Consider the following 17,109-nt stretch of genomic DNA (forward strand, 5'->3'; position numbering starts at 1 on the left):
CTTGTGCAGTGCATTGTGGGTTTGATGACCGTGCGTTCCATGTTACGCGGTTTTGCTTTGCATGCCTTCTTGTTTGGAATGTATTTACCGTATAAAGTGAGGGAGACCTGCTTCCACTATAGAACTTTGACCCCCGGGTGAACATCTTGTACGTAAACTGTGCTATCTTGTACGTAAACTGTGCTATCTTGCACCTGCAGTGGCCGAGCAGTAGCGCGTTTACCGCTTGCTGTAGAGGTTCAGGGTTCGAATCCAGCGGCCGCCCTGGTTAATACTATGGTGTGTGATTACTGCAGTAACACTACGTGCCGTCCCCTTCACTCGCAGCGGGCGTTAAAGATCCTGTGACGTCACTCACAAGAGAGTAGGGCCATTGTGTGCGCCGGCGTCACGGTCCACGTTTGCCAAATTAGTAAAATAACGCCGCAAGTTACTTAACGTCGCGACCGTCACCCCCAACCGTGAAACGGAGCCTCCTGAGACTTGGTGAGGCATCCTGGCTGAACAGGCCCCGCTTGGGCCCAGCTCCGCGGCATCGCGGGCCGTCGGTTGGCAGGCCGTGGGTCGCGGGTTGCTGGCGATCAACGTCACCGCTGCCGCTGCTGGTGTTTGTTTAGAGTCGGGGCGAGCGTCGTCGCCCGCCTACTTGCGGTTTCCTCTCCGGAGCGTTCACATCCTGCTGCCACTGCGAGGTGGCGGTGGTCGGGCGGTGTAAGGCAAGAGGCGGAGGGGTGCTTTTAGCAGACGACCGGGTGGTGGCGGCGGTGGTGTACCCCCCTGGTCACGCTGTGTGACGTGTTACCCCTCCTGACATCCTGTGACCTCTGGGCCAGGGGCAGGGTGGGGAGCGCTGCCCTGTGCCTCTCACCCTCGGCTCACCGGCAGCAGCAGCAGCTCACCATCACCGCCCTCCACCTCCCCGCTTCCCTCCCCGTCTCGCCAAACTTTTGTCTTGAAGCGAAGTCCTCCATCGCATCACGCTCACCGCCCCCTTTGTAACAGTAGAGTCGCTGTGCCGAGGTTGGCACAGCCCTGCTCTCTCCCGCTCCCTCGGCCCAGGCTCTGCCAGCGGGGCTGGTGGCAGTTCGCACTTGCAGAGCGTCTCGCGGGTGCAGAGCGTCTCGCGGGTGGCACGGTGGGGCAGCGCGGGACTCACGCCTGCGTCTCGCAGCCAGATGGCCCTGGGTTTGATTCTCGACTCGTGTGGGTTCTTTTAGCTCTCTCTACATGGGTTTCCTCCGGGTTCTACAATTTCCTCACAGCTATTAAAAAGATATAACTGGTATTGGCCAAAATATTACAATGCTGAAATATTACTCACAAATTAGTCAATTGTGATCACACGCAACATCGCCTCCCTACTGCGGAAACTTGGCAGGACCATCCTGAAAATGAGTCTTGAGAGTCAGCGAGACTTTCCAGGGGGAACAAGTGGAATTATAATAATAATAAACATTTCACCTGGGTTCACCCTTCCATCCAATTTCAAATTTTATGCCAAGCCGTCGATTTTGTACGATAACTCTGGGTAGACTCGTCCCTGCCATAGTAACGTGGAATTTTTGCTCTTGGCTCTGCACGGCGGCTGTAAACGGAGGCCGAGCGCCAATTCCTGCAGCGCCCATTCGAGCCGCAGGAAGTCGCTTGGACCACCGCCTAAACGCTGACGACGATGTCGCCGCTCCGTCTCGGCCACCGCCGGCCACGTTAGAAGCCTGTGTGGCAGACGTGGATGCCACGCGGGATGTTGTTGTTGTCCTAGTTGAGAGGCGTTGACAGCGCGGGAAGCGCTGCGTGCGCCGATCGGTGTTTACCGCGGGGCTCGCCGCTATTACCCCCGAGTCAGCGAGCGGCAAAAAGGAACAACATCATCAGCAGCAGCGTCAGCGTCATACATCAGCAGCAGCATCAGCAGTAGTATTTATCCTCATCAGCAGCAGAATCATCATCAGCAGCAGTATCATCATCAGCAGCAGAATCATCATGAGTGACACTGGGACAGTGGCATCGCCGAGCGCTGGGACTTTTCCGTTTGTTGTTGCAGAGGTTCGCAATTTGAATCCGGCAGGCCGACCCGGTTATTACTGCGGTTGTCATCATCATCATCAGGCATGGCATCATTACCCACACACGTGGAGCCTTCCCAGCAGAACTCTTTGCTACAGCTGTCCGATCGATGGATTTGCCAGTCATGCCCTGTATTGTCCGGTTCGATGTCCGACGTTTCACCCCGCGTGCTGAGAGTTGCATTACTAGCAGAGGTCGCAACTGGGTACCCGATACCCGTACCCTACCCGATACCCGGCTACCCGTACCCGGCTGGGTACGGGTACGGGTACCCGTTTGCGACCCTGGTGCGGCCGGGTACGGGTAGGCCGTGAGTCACCGGTGAGTAACTGTTTGTCACTCATTTCCCAACGTCTTGTCTCTTCTCACAATTCAAGTTCCTAAAATCAACCCACTCGCGCCTGCAACATGGCTTCATCCCAGAGGTCGCAATCAGGTACCCGATACCCGTACCCTACCCGATACCCGGCCGGGTACGGGTAGGGTACGGGTACGGCCGGGTACAGGTACGGGTACCCGTTTGCAACCCTGGTGCGGCCGGGTATGGGTAAGGAATGAAAACCCGTTTGCGACCTCTGATTACTAGAGAGGGGGTGGGGAAGGTTTTGGGATGGGGGGCGTCGAAACGATTGTTCTCCAGTGCGGCGTGGAGTGGGACTTCCCGTGCTGGACGTGTTGTTGCACCACCAGTCAGCTCGATGGTGAAAGCTGCTGACGCTGCTGCTGCTGCTGATATCCCATACCTCCTTTTAGTACGGTTGGCTATGTACGGTGCGAAAGAAGTTTACAATACATACCTAGCACGACTGCTACCTCCCTGACCTGTCCAGTGTGCCACAGAGAATGCCGGGCTCTGATTGGCCTGTTCAGCCATCTGCGCACTCATCAAAACCCAACAAAATGACAAATGTGCCGTGGTCATCATCAACTATGATGGACGAACAAGAGAGAGAGAGACTACCGCTACTCCTGCTGTTCATGATGCTCATTTTACTAATGCTGCTACAGCCGCTCATATCACTCCTAATGCTGCCACTCTTGCTGCTGCTGCTATTGTTACTTTCTGCTCCTATTGTTGCTGCTGCTATTGTTACTGCTGCTATTGTTACTTCTGCTATTGTTGCTGCTGATGCTATTGTTACTGTTGCTTTTGCTGCTGCTGCTATTGCTGCTACTGCTGCTACTGCATTGGCCACTCCACGGGAGGGGCGCACTGGTAAACACAGCCACCTGGCATGCACTCCGACCTTCACACGCTGCGGTGCGATGAGCCACGGTGTGGTTCGCAGCTCTACGATGAGCGTCGTAATTGGCGTTCGTGATTGCAATTAGCGACGGCGTTGCCAGGCGGTGTGGTGGCACGGTGAGATGGAGAGCTAACTTAGAAATGATGCGTTGAGGTAGGATTATGGCATGGCGAGGTTGTGTTGGGGTGGTGAGGTGACCGTGTGGTGAGGTTTGGCGGTGACTTTGTGATCTGTTGGTAAGAGATGGTGAGGTGGTGCAGTGGCGTTTGGGGTGGTAGCGACGTGGTGAGTTGGCGTGGGCGGGCACAGCGGCGAGTTACGGTGCTGGCGAGGTGCGGTGGCGACTTGGTGAGATTTGCGAACCGACGCAGCAGGGACGGCAGCGCCTCGGCGAGGCGACATGTCGGCGCTTTGGGGGCGGCGGGCGGCAAGGGTGGCAATGTTGGCAAGCCGCCGCCCGCGGCGGTGCGTGCGGTTGCGGCGTGGCGGCGGCGCGCGGTCCATCGGTGCCAGGCCACAATGCCCCGCGTGGAAGATTGATGTGCCGGGGCGTCTCTGCGGCCACGCTCGGCCTGTTCGGGAAGGGCGGCGTGCGGAGGCTCGGCAAGCAAACGTGCGGTGCGGCCACAACGGGCTCGCTCGCTCACAAAGCCGCTCGTAAATAAGTAAACAAACGACCCCGCCGCTCCCACCGCCGCCACCTCCAGCTCCAGAGCGGCACGCAAAATCAAGCGGGGGCCGCCCGGCCGATGGGACCGCGCTCCGCTGGGCCGCCCGGACGTGCGCGCTCCGCGCTGATTCACGATCGCCCTTGGGTCGACCTGCCCGGCGCTGCAGTCGGAAAATCCGTTGGGGGCCCTGGCGGAGTGGTTCAAAGCCCCGCCGGGCCCCCGCCCCCTGGTGAAAGTGGAGACACCGGCGGAGCGAGCGGTGCGAGCGGACATCGCACGCCGTGCCGATTGTTGTGGCTGTCGCGACGCGTCGTACCGTGCACCGCTTTGTCCCTCCGCGTTAAATATTTGATGACAGGAAGGGCGGCAGATCGCGTGCCCGGTAAGAGACGTGTGGGGAGGGGGGTGGGGTGGTAAGCAGTGGTGAGTATTGGTGGGGGGTGGGGGTGTCGGTGTGGAGACGTTCAACGGGTCCGCTCTCCTCCCAGGAGGCAAGGCAATTGCCCCCCCCCCCCCATTCTTGTGTATAATTATAGTAGTATGATGTGTCGTCTTGGCTACCTAACACACGTCCCCTTGGCTCCGCCACCTACACGGGGACCATCTCGGCTACTCCGAATGGGCCCCCTTGGCTCCTCGACAGGGAGGCGGGACCCCCTTGCCTTCGGGGGTCCCGCGTTTGTAGGAGTATTAATATCTTATTATTTTGATTTCATTGATGTTTTTTTTTTCCACGAAGCTAACGCAGAAAGGGGATCTTCACCAGGATACAGAGTGGGTGGAGGCGGGGGGGGTCGCCTCTGTGGTCGAGACTGGACGGACCGAGAGAAGAACCTTGCTGCGAGCTAAGGCAGGGGCGAGAGGGGGAAGCAAGAGATAGGAGGGGGAAGCGGAAAGAAGTGAGAGAGAGAGAGAGAGTTTGTCGAGGAGGAGGTGACTCTAAGCCTACCTGGCCCAGCTGGGGAAGTCGCGCCCTCGTGCGAGACGATTTGTTAACGGAGCGTTGGGGAGATGGGTGGGGAAGGGGGGGGTACAGTTGATGACGAGGGCCGATAGGGCCACCGCACCGCCACGGCCGTGCGACGATGCTGAAGCATGGTGACTTCAGCGCGTGCGCGCGGTGTGTGTGACCTTAAAAGGAAAACATAATTTTAAGACGACGTTTCAGGGCAATGATCCTTCTCTATAGCATGAATGGAAAAGATGATTTACCGCTTCGCTACTCCTCCCGACCCAATCGTCTGGCTCATCAGCCACCCCGATGTACAATCACAGCTGCTGCTCTGCATCAACGTCACCCACGTGAGGAAGAAGATAGCATGTATACGAAGAAGGGGTTGTGGGCTCCATAACACCTGGAGCACACAGCCTGGAGCACACAGCCTGGAGCACACAACCTGGAGTGCACGGACTGGAGTGCACGGACTGGAGTGCAGGGACTGGAGTGCACGGACTGGAGTGCACGGACTGGAGTGCACGGACTGGAGTGCACGGACTGGAGTGCAGGGACTAGACCACGTGTCCCCTCTAAGTTCATGGCCTCTAGGCGGTGCATGTTGTCGCACAGGCGATGCATGTTGGTGGGGAGGGTTCGTGGTGGCAGACAGAGGCAGACTGGAGTGGAGGGGGGGTACAGAGGAGACGGACGAACAGGTGGGAGGGGGTGCGGTTCCCACGCGCCACAACACAGGCGCGGGTCACGTGATGAACCCCCCCCACCCCACAGATCTCCCGTGGGGGCAGGCGGGGGGAGGTCGGGGGTCAAGGGGGGACGTGCGCGTACTGGTCTGGACGGGAGCGCTGGGAAGGAGAGGAAGATGCAGTGGCAGCAGAGACGGGAAGAGAGCGTGAGGGGAGAGGAAGATGTGATGGGAGGGGACAGGAGGAGGAGGAGAGAGGTTGCTGGGGAGCACGATTATGATAATCGCTCCGCTCCGCGCTTTTGTCTGGCGCGAGCGGCAGATTGAAAGTGGAGTGCGTGGGGGGAGGGGTGGGAGCAGGGGAGATGCGCCTTGCCGGAGCGAGCGTGCCTCCTCCTCCGAATCCGCGGCGGTGGCCGCATCGGAACTTGGATGGGCCAACCGCTGGAGCTACGATTGGGCCCATGATTGGTCATGGGGGCGTGAAGCCTCGTGGCGACGAGGTGATGCGCAGAGGGGCTCTGACGGCACCGCTTGCTCGTTACACCGTGAGCCCTTAATCCTTGCCTTCCTCTTTGCCCTTTGACCCCCGGATCTCCAAAGTCTGCGCCCCCCCTTGTGGGGTGGGTGATCTGACCAACAGGGGCCTGCTGATCGATATACGTCAGCCAGTTCAGCGGCATCGCTACAAGCGATCTTTCTGCCGATGAGACGCTGAATGTCGAAACTGGTCCCTGTGCTTTGCTTTCATTGAACCAATGTGGCTGAAATGCACTCTCAGAAGGCCGTACGGCTGATGGGATGTGACAGGAATACTGTTACACTTACTAACGTGGGGGACGAGATGTGGGAAGGAGGCGGCTGTCTCTCAGTGTTTGTGGCGTGTGTGTGTTAGGGGTGCAAGATGCTGCAATCGATGTTGATGCTCAAGGTTCCCACGGTCGTCATCATTGCCTCACCACATCATCGTTTTTATCCCGATCTGGGCGGCCTGGTGGCCCAGCAGTAACACTCACGCCGTGCAGCAAGAAGCGCCTGGGTTCGATTCCCGCCATAGGCGCATTTCTGGTGTGTTCTGTTGTGGAGGTCGTGTGTTTTCCGCCTGTTCTGCAGAGTGAGATTGAGTGAGTGTGTTGTGGAGGTCGTGTGTTTTCTCCCTGTTCTGCAGTGAGATTGAGTGAGTGTGTTGTGGAGTTGGTGTGTTCTCCCCCTGTTCTGCATGTGTTTCTTCTGGGGTTCTTCCATAGCTATTAAAAAACACCGTACATTATACAGTCTGACGGTGGCCAAAACATCTCTATAGAGAAACATTCACCTGCAAATAACTCAGTTGGGGTCACGGCAGCAGCAGGAGTGACATCGTCACCCTACTGGAAAAAAAACACTTGGGCAGCCCCCTCCTGTAGAAGAGCCCTTAGACTTGCTGTGGCTTTCCTGTGTTCGCAAGCCGAGAAGTAATTGTACAATAGAATGTCCCTGGGTATAAATATTCTGCTGTGTTTTCCATTTGTGCCCCTCCAACAATTGCTTTCTTTTGTTTAGCGGAACCCTCGGCCGTGACTTGTCTGTGTTTTTTGCTCGTGCTTATTTTTAGCCACGCTTTGCTGCCGTCCTTTGTTGAGTTCATATCTTCTCGTTTGTTCGGAACGGTTTTGATGTATGTCTCTATGTATGTATGTTAAACTTCTTTTTCACCGTACGTAGCCAACCGTGCTAATCGTTGGGCCAACCTTGGGCCCAACGATTGGCCCAGCGGTTTAAACCAAAATGCCAACGCTGGCCCAACCGCTCGGTAGATGTCCGTGAGACGGAGCGTTTAGCAGCCAGGCTTGGCGATTGTGCCTCGCTGGAGTTTGGACGGCTGCATCCAACTCTGAATGTCGAGACCCATTCTCGACGATTTGCTTGTGTCCACGCAGTGCTGCTGAAAGTCGTCGCTGCCAGAAGGAAGGCCGCGTGGCTGATGGGATTTGTTTGAGGGGAAAAAAATTGCAGTTCAGGGACAGAAGCTCGAGGGAAGGCGTATCTTTGTCTGCTCGGTCATTTTGTTGTTGCGGATTGTCACGGGCAACGTTGTCACTGGAGGCATTGTCACGGGAGGCATTGTCACGGGAGGCATTGTTACTGGAGGCATTGTCACGGGCAACGTTGTCACGGGAGGCATTGTCACGGGAGGCATTGTCACGGGAGGCATTGTCACGGGAGGCATTGTTACTGGAGGCATTGTCACGGGCAACGTTGTCACGGGAGGCATTGTCACGGGAGGCATTGTCACGGGAGGCATTGTCACGGGAGGCATTGTCACGGGAGGCATTGTCACGGGAGGCATTGTCACGGGAGGCATTGTCACGGGAGGCATTGTCACGGGAGGCATTGTCACGGGAGGCATTGTCACGGGAGGCATTGTCACGGGAGGCATTGTCACTGGAGGCATTGTCACGGGAGGCATTGTCACAAGAGGCATTGTCACAGGCAACGTTGCAGTGACAGCAGCAAGAGTGGCAAGGCAGCATTCCATCGGGGTGGGGGGGGGTCAGGAGCTGTGAATGATTGGAATGTGCGAGGTCGGTCTGAGTAACACCATCGGGGTGCACACACCTAGCAACCTGTCCATACTTCACCTTTCCTTTGTTAATGTTAAACACAAGGTGGCCCTCCCTTCCCTGGGGGACGGGGGGTTGTGATGTGGTGGGGGGGGGGGCTTGGTGGGGGGGAATCTCCTTGTTTGGGGTGGAGCGGTGGCGCAGTGAATCACCCGCTGCTTCATGAACCACGGCGACCTGAGTTCAATTCCCAGCCACGGCTAACATCAGTGAGACCTGAATTGGTTCAGTCCCCACAACTCCCTCCGTGCCTCCCCCGCCCCATTCACTGACCCGTATCACCGACCGCGTGCTTCACAGACATGCAGGTCTGCACTCGCACAATGCTGCACGCACCTAGGACTTACACTGATACACAGACATTGACGCACGCATAATTACAGTCCTATAGAGACATACAAAGTTCGCGCACCGCGCTATGAACCTGAAAATCCTGAGTTGAATTCCGGTCACGGCTGACATCAGTGCCGAGCGATATCTGAACCGGTCCCACCACGAGTCAACCACTTTCTCTAACCCACACTGACCAGCGTGGTGAAGTATGGTCAAACAAACCCCATGACCGGTTCAGGTTCGCCGCTGGCCCCGGTAACAGTGAAACTTTACGTGAAGCGGCCAGCCCGGCGAGGGCCGCGAGGCGAGGCCTGGGTCCGCAACAAGAGACCACGCCGCTCGCAGAGAAGAGTGCTTCACAGAGACACAAACCGGGCGAGCTGCAGAAGTATTCACGCGCAGGCGACGCGGCGGCGCGTTCGCTGTTTGTTGCAGAAGGTCACGGTTCGAATTCCAGCGGCCGCCCCAATTAATACTGCCGGCGTGAACGCCGTAATAATATCGCTAGCCGCCGGCTTCACTCGCAGTGGACGTTAAAGATCCCGTGGCGTCAATCGCGACAGTCGCCCGTCATTGTGCGAGGCTGTTTACCAGCAGGGCGGGCGGGCGGAGAGTCGGCCTGGGTTGGCCTCCAGTAGCTACGAGGGTGACGTGAGCCCAGCTGCCGGGTGGAAGAGTTTGTTTTGGTTTGTGCACGGCATGACACCTGACCCTACAGTGCTTCCTGCAATACACTCGCACGGACATACCGACCACAACACCACAGACAGACAAAGATCCCACGTATTGCCTTCAACAGGCTTTGAAGAGCAAGTGCTGTTGTCGGGCAACTATGAAGGCCGGCGCGGTACACGAGGGTGTGGATGGCCAGAACCGTGCCTGGCCGCCGTGCTGATGTTTACACACCGCACCAGGTACTCGTGTAAGGTTCAGTCGACCTATAGGAAGGCCATGACCGGTTGACACATTTGTCACTGCTGTTTGTGGTCGTGAACGGGAATCAAATTCGAGTCGCCGGGTGCGTGGATCAATGCGCGAACCATTGCACTCCCACTCCAGCGCACACGCACACACACACTCCGTACGCACACACGCACACACATACAGACACCGCACGCACAAACGCACACACGCGCACACACGTACACACACACACTCCGCACGCACACACGCACACACATACAGACACCGCACGCACACACGCGCACACACGCACACACACACTCCTCACGCACATACGCACACACATACAGACACCGCACGCACACGCACACTCCAGCACAACACTCCACACGCACACACGCACATGTACAGACACCGCACTCGCGTCTTCAGATTGCTGGGTGTGTGGGTGACACTTGTGCACTGTAAAAGGGGCAAGAGCTGAACTCTGGAGAATTTTTTCTGAGAAATTAAAACAAACAAACGCGGAGCAGCCGCGGAGGAAAGCTTCTCGTGAAGGTAATGAAGCCAAGCCCTGGGCCCCGGGGTGGGTGCCACACCAAACACAAAGCTCCCCCGTATAGCCTCAACAGACTCTTGGGACAAGTGTTGCTAGCAAGGGGGTGGGTGGCCGGGTAGCAACCACGCCGGGCTGCCTCTGACCCCAGTGCTGTTTCCACAGCGCACCAGGTACTCCTTTTAAGACTGCGTCGACCTCTGGTGAGGCCCACGACTGGTTCAGTGTCAATGTCCGGGTGCCAGGCTAGGTGCCCATCTGCTTGTCATTCTGGGTGCTAGACTTGGTGCCCAATGGGTGCATTGTGCGAGGTTACTCAGTTGGGAATCTCGCTTGGCACCGAGCACATGACCCAGGTGCCAAGCTGGGTGCCCAATTAAGTTCCGTTCTGGGTGCTCAGCTGGGTAAAGGGATTCCTGAAACCCCGTGCCCTCGCCTCCGGTGCGCTGCCCGCATCACAGAGGCAGGAGGCCACGTGGTGGATACACAGTCCTCTGCTATTTCTGTACGGCAGGGGCTGAGTGATCTCCCTCAGAGCGACCTTGATGACTCACGGCGAGACACAGGCACGGGGAGAGAGAATTCGTTGTTTCGGGGCCGGGGGGGGGGCTGCAGACGAATCCAAGTGGCGATTGTGGGGGGGGGTCCCCCAGGAGTGTGTGGCGCCAGCGCCGAGTCTCCGGGAACCGGTTGGGTGACGTCTCGTGTTGACGGCGGGCGAGATCTGAGCGTGCCGTTCTATCGCACGTGTGCGCGCGTGCTTGTGTGTGTGGGCGTGCGCGTGCGTCCGCGTGCGTGCGTGCGTGTGCGCGTGTGTGCCGTTAATATTTGGTTCAGGTGACCCTTCCAGCCACTCGAGGCGCTACCATCCACCCATAGCTAGTGATAAACTCTGTAACTTGGCATTGGTCAAAACATCCCGCTGCTGAAAAATGACACCGCAACTATTTTTTATTTTACCAGCTAAGGCCCACTGAGATATGTTCCTCTAATTCAGCAGCGACCTGGCCACAAATGATAGCTCAAACAAAGTGGCTGATGATTTGGAAATGTATAGCCGCCAAACACTCTTAAACGCAACATCGGCCCCTTTCCTGCGAAAACCTGGCAGGACCCTCGTTGGTGAAGCAACGCGAGTGACAATGCCTGCGACGCAGTCCCTCAAGTGGCTTGGCCTTGCCCCGCCGTCCCCAGGCAGCACCGTGGGTGACAATGCCCCGGCCACGCGTGGTGGAGCCGGGCGGGCTCTCGGCGCCACCGCAGGGCCCCACGCACTGGCAGCTCCAACCCAGCCCCGGTTTCATTTCCCCGTGCATTACCTCCCTCCGCCTCGCCTCGGCCTGCAAGTGATATGGCAGCGGTTACTGTGGCGATTGGGCTGCGCCAAGTAAGGGGTGAGGCTTCGTGTGGGGGGTGGGGGGCGTGAGATTTTGCTGTTGCGCGCAAACACGAAGATCTTTTTCACCTGCCACACGCCCTCGGCTGTGAGTGGGGTCCAGGCAGGACACGGCACGGTCGGGGAGGCACAGCGGGCGACCGTCAGGAACGACAGTGGAGAGATATCCGAGGAACGGAACCGCGTGCGTGTGCTCCGTGGATGAGTACGTTGCGAGGTGGTGGCGTCTTGGGGAGGCCTTCATCCAGCAGTGGATTGCCCGTGGCTTCTGCTGATGATTATAATAATTCACACACTCACTCTGTTAGTGATGACGGGGGGCAGTGGGGGTTGAGGGGTAGTTTGTTCCGGCCCTCTGTCCCGCCCCCCTCCTGGCTCCGCCTTCTCCGTTGGATGTCTTCTAGGTTCACCGCCGGAACGTTGCAGGTCAACAGCGCCACCACCACCACTGCGGTGGTGGCGGCGGCGGTGGCGACGGCGGTGGTGGTGGTTGTGGTTTTAATTAGGGGAGGAAGAAAGAAAAAGTTCTCTGTGGTTTCGGTTCTTGCGGCGCGCGGCGCCAGATGGGAGGAATTAGAGGCCACTCGGCTCGTGAGGGCTCCACTCGCCCCACTTGGGGCCAAACACTCCTCCTTACTGTGGACCAAACACTCCTCCCTGCTCCAGGCCAAACACTCCTCCCCACTCCGGGCCAAACACTCCTCCCTGCTCCAGGCCAAACACTCCTCCCTGCTGCAGGCCAAACACTCCTCCCCACTCCGGGCCAAACACTCCTCCCTGCTCCGGGACAAACACTCCTCCCCGCTCCGGGCCAAACACTCCTCCCTGCTCCGGGCCAAACACTCCTCCCTGCTCCGGGCCAAGCACTCCTCCCCACTCCGGGCCAAACACTCCTCCCTGCTCCGGGACAAACACTCCTCCCCGCTCCGGGCCAAACACTCCTCCTTGCTCCGGGACAAACACTCCTCCCCGCTCCGGGCCAAACACTCCTCCTTGCTCCGGGACAAACACTTGATCATTTGCTCACTCGCCCACTCCCTGATGCCAGGGAGAATTCCCTGTGATGTATCATGCATCCCTCCTTGTCACTCCAATGGTTCCTGTTTCCGTGAATTTCACTCATTGATTCTTCCACCCGTGTTGAGGACTCGGTCCTCAGTTGACCCCCCCACCGACCACGTGGCCCCCCTCCGGAGTCGCCGCTAGTGAGTACACGTTCCGTGCACGTGAGCGTGCGGTTTTGAGTCGGACTCGTGATAGAGTACAGATGGGAGGAGCAGGCAGCCGCCCCCCCGCCCCCCCCCCCCCCAAAGGTTCCTGGAGGCCTGGGGTAAAATGCCACGTGGGTGCCTCCCCCTGGCCCCCTTCCCCCCTGTCGGTGGTGGTGGTGGTGGCGAATGTGCACACTGGCGAATGCACCAACCGGAGGGCAGCGAGGCGGTTGGTGGATCACATAAGTGTTGGAACTCCCTCCCCCGTGGGCGTCGAGGTGCTGAACCCTGGCTCTCCAAGAGAAGGCGGTACAGCAAGTGGATTCCTATCCATCTCTGTAATATTCATCTCGGTTACTGGACCAGCCACCTGGAACGCTCTCCCACTGCACACACGCAGCATCCAAGCACCGTCCACCTTTAAGGGACAGCTCAAGACTTTCACCCGTCCAGACTCTCACCTGGTTCAGTCTCTCACCTGGTTCAGTCTCTCACCTGTCCAGTCTCTCACCTGGTTCAGTCTCTCACCTGGCTCAGTCTCTCACCTGGCTCAGTCTCTCACCTGGTTCAGTCTCTCACCTGTTCAGGCCCTCACCTGTTCAGTCTCTCACCTGTTCAGGCTCTCACCTGTTCAGGCTCTCACCTGTTCAGGCCCTCATCTGTTCAGGCCCTCACCTGTTCAGTCTCTCACCTGTTCAGTCTCTCACCTGGCTCAGTCTCTCACCTGTTCAGGCCCTCACCTGTTCAGGCCCTCACCTGTTCAGGCTCTCACCTGTTCAGTCTCTCACCTGGTTCAGTCTTTCACCTGGTTCAGTCTCTCACCTGGCTCAGTCTCTCACCTGGCTCAGTCTCTCACCTGGTTCAGTCTCTCACCTGTTCAGTCTCTCACCTGTTCAGGCTCTCACCTGTTCAGGCTCTCACCTGTTCAGGCCCTCACCTGTTCAGTCTCTCACCTGGTTCAGTCTCTCACCTGGTTCAGTCTCTCACCTGGCTCAGTCTCTCACCTGGCTCAGTCTCTCACCTGGTTCAGTCTCTCACCTGTTCAGTCTCTCACCTGTTCAGGCTCTCACCTGTTCAGGCTCTCACCTGTTCAGGCTCTCACCTGTTCAGGCCCTCACCTGTTCAGGCTCTGGCTTCGGACCGCCGAGTTCTCGATCGAACATCACGTCCGATTCGCGAGATGACGCGTGCGTGATGCATTGTTTATTGTTATTGTTATAATTTTATATATCAATTCCATTCGGGCTCTGTGGGCCATGTATCTGACCAGTGGTTCAGAGTTGTGTGTGCCATGCACCAGGGGGGTTGTGTGCCCGAGGATCGAGTGATGAGAGTGGCAGAAGTTTAAATGCTGTGTGGGCCGTGTGCCTGAACCCGTGTGTCAGGAATTTGGTAAAATAAGTCGCCACAAATGATTCGCTTAGATTCCATACAGCAATCATCGCCCCCTATGGCGGAACCTTGGCAGGACCCGTCTGAAAAGGAGTATTGAGACTCAGTGATGCTTTCCTGGGTAAACAAACATAATTATAATATAATTTAAAACATTGTCATGTGTTACGGTCATATGATTCATTTGGCAGGCTCATGTGGTCATTGTGAGGTTCATGTGGTCATTGTGAGGCTCATGTGGTCAGTGTGAGGTTCACGTGACCAGTGTGAGGATCATGTGGTCATTGTGAGGTTCATGTGGTCAGTGTGCATATCACAGTCTCGTGGCTCATAGCGACTCATCCCTTGGGAAGTCCCACGTGTGTCCTAGCATCTCCCCTAGCACCCCCCTTTCTCCCCACATCTCCCTATGCCCCCCTCTCCCTGCATCTTCCCATCCCATCTTTCCCGTGCCCCCCCACGCGCCCCCCCCCCACGCGTCTCCCCCCACGCGTCTCCCCCCACGCGTCTCCCCCCACGCGTCTCCCCCCACGTGCCCCCCCCCCCACGCGTCTCCCCCCACGCGTCTCCCAGGTGAGGGTGGAGGTGTGAGAGACCAGAGTGCGCCACGTTCCCAGGCGCCGGCACCGCCGTCACGCACGGCGGTGCCCGCCAGGCCCGGGCGGTGAGCGCTGCCACCGCCGCCACCGCCCTGGTGGGGGCGGGGGGGGGGGCGTCATCCTCCACTTCCTCCCGGGAATCCGCGTGGCCAGGAGCTCCTGCGGAGGTCTCGGCGCACAGCGCGCCGGCGGGCGGCAGAGCCAAATCGCGATTCGGTGCGGTGGTGGTGGTGGTGCGGTGACATCACCGGCACCACCACCACCACCGCCGCTGCCGCACCACCTCCCACGTCCGCACAGTGGGCACGGGCAGGGTGGCGCAGTTGGGGACGCGTGTACCCAGCAGCAAGAAGAGCATGGGCTTCACTCCTGGCCCGTGTGTGTGAGTGTGTGCACACGTCAATTCCCATGGATCGCTAGCCCTTAGATTCACTTACTATGGTGGGGGGGGGGGGTTTCACTGAGTGGTAAACATTAGCCTCCTATCGTTGCTCGGCAAACTCAAAGGTTGTTGGTGGCTGTTGGGTGCCGCCGTTACGGTCCGCTTTTTCCAATTTCGAAAAAATGACTCGCGCGTCGCTCCATGGGATTCCTGCACAGGACGCATGGCACCACCGCCCCCGCTGGGACGCAGCTGCAGCAGCAGCAGCGCCTTCCGTGGCGGTGTCGCCGCACCGCACTATGAGAACGATCGCGCCACGAGAAGAGGGGTTTGGGGGGGTGGGGGGTAACGAGGGACGATGGAGAGGGCGGAATGTTGCCCACAGATGGGTTTCACTCTCCTGACTCCCCCCCCATCCTCCCGCCCCCCCCCGCCGACTCCGTCCGCTAGAAACTAAGACCCGACAGGAAGCGGGGATGGTGCGGAGGAATGCTCGTGTTTGTGAGCGGGCGAGCGAGCATCTGCCAGATTCTTCTGAGCCAGAAGTCTCATTCTTGCGTTGGCGTCGGCTGTTTGAAACTATTCTCTCCATGTGCTTGATGTCTCTTCTGGAGTCACGTGCTCGGTGTTTACATAGCGAGTGACAGACTTGCACAGAGACCCGGAGACTCACTTAGACACCCGTAGACTTACATTTGCGTACATGATCCGTAGATTAACGTACAGACACTCACATGATGCTCTAGCTCTCTGTGGGAGTGTGGTTCTCTCCCAATGCCAGTTTGTGGGCCTCTAATCTCTTCTCGACACGAGCCCAACCCCTCCAAGTCTCTTCTCGCTGTCCTTCTTGGGGTTATCGGTCACAATTCAGGCCAGCGACGCGTCACCGTGCCTTTGTCACAACAGCGGCTGCTGCGTTTGTGCGTGTGGGGGAGCGGTAGCGTAGTGGTAAGCCCACAGCACCGGGAAGAGAAATCGGCGGGGTGTGGTACAGGCCACTGCACCCCCTCATCCGTGGATCGTTCCGGCCTTCATAGGCGCTCGCTCATGGCACTGTGCCCAACAACCTGTGCAGGCTCCCCGGGGTATCTTTGTGTTTGTGTGTGTATTGTACGCGTGTCTCTTGGGCCGTACAGTGCGCACTTTACAGGGCTTGGCGGTGCACGCCCGCGGAGCTAATCGGGGACTCCTTCAATACCTCCTTAATTGAGTTGTACTGGGGGGGGGGGGGCTCGTGGAGAATGCAGTGTTAAAGGTTAATGGGGCCACCCCCCCCCTCCACCCCCATGCGTCCCTCCGTCTGTCCGTGTGAGCCCTCACCGATGGCCTCACGAGGGCTCGAGTGCGAGTTCGTCCTTGGCTGCTACTGCCCACTAGGACCGCTCCTCGTGACACGCGTGACCGGCAGTGGGCCATCGCGACCTCGACAACGGCCAGCCAGGCGTGGTGCTCGTTGCCACCGGGCCTTTCGATTCGAACCCTTCGTCGAACCCCGATGGGTCTCTGTGTTGCGTTTCGCGTGTGCGATGTGTGCGTGTGTTGAGGAGCGGTGGCACAGTGGTTAGCGCACTGCGCCATGAACCCCACGCCCCGAGGTCGATTCCCACCAGTTCGTGGAGCCCTGGCGTGGGCCCTGTGCCACCAGCAGCAGCAGCGGCAGCGGGCGCCTTGGCCAGTCGTTACGGAGGCCTCCCACACGGAAGCTCGACTGGCCCCCCCATCCGAGAGGAGCCGGTAGGCTCCTCCCGCTCATGGCCAACATCGGTGACGAATATCTGAACCCCTCCTGGGCCTCCTCTAGGTCAACTCCACCTCAAATGAGACACCCGATGGCGCGTGTGTGTGGGTGTAAAACATCAGCACTGGGAAGACAAAAGTGGCTGGGCGTGGTTCTGGCCACCCACCTCTTCCTGTTCCGTGTCAACCTTCAAATTCGCTCACGAGTAACACTTGTCCCAAGAGTCTGTTCAAGGCTATACGGGTGATCTGTGTCTGTGTTTGATGTGGAACCCACCCAGCCTGCATAGGCTATGGAGGTGGGGGGGTGATCTTTGTGTTTGGTGTGATGTGTGCAGCTGTCACACGGGCCGTGATGATGATGGCTGTAAT

At 58.3% G+C, this 17,109-nt stretch overlaps 1 protein-coding gene across 1 annotated transcript in view; it reads left to right on the forward strand.

Moving 5' to 3' along the window:
* Positions 1-17,109, forward strand: part of LOC144936282 (F-BAR and double SH3 domains protein 2-like) — a 68,683-nt gene that overhangs the window by 14,231 nt on the left and 37,343 nt on the right.

The sequence above is a fragment of the Lampetra fluviatilis genome, chromosome 15 (genome assembly GCF_964198595.1).
Source record: "Lampetra fluviatilis chromosome 15, kcLamFluv1.1, whole genome shotgun sequence".
Taxonomy (NCBI): domain Eukaryota; kingdom Metazoa; phylum Chordata; class Hyperoartia; order Petromyzontiformes; family Petromyzontidae; genus Lampetra; species Lampetra fluviatilis.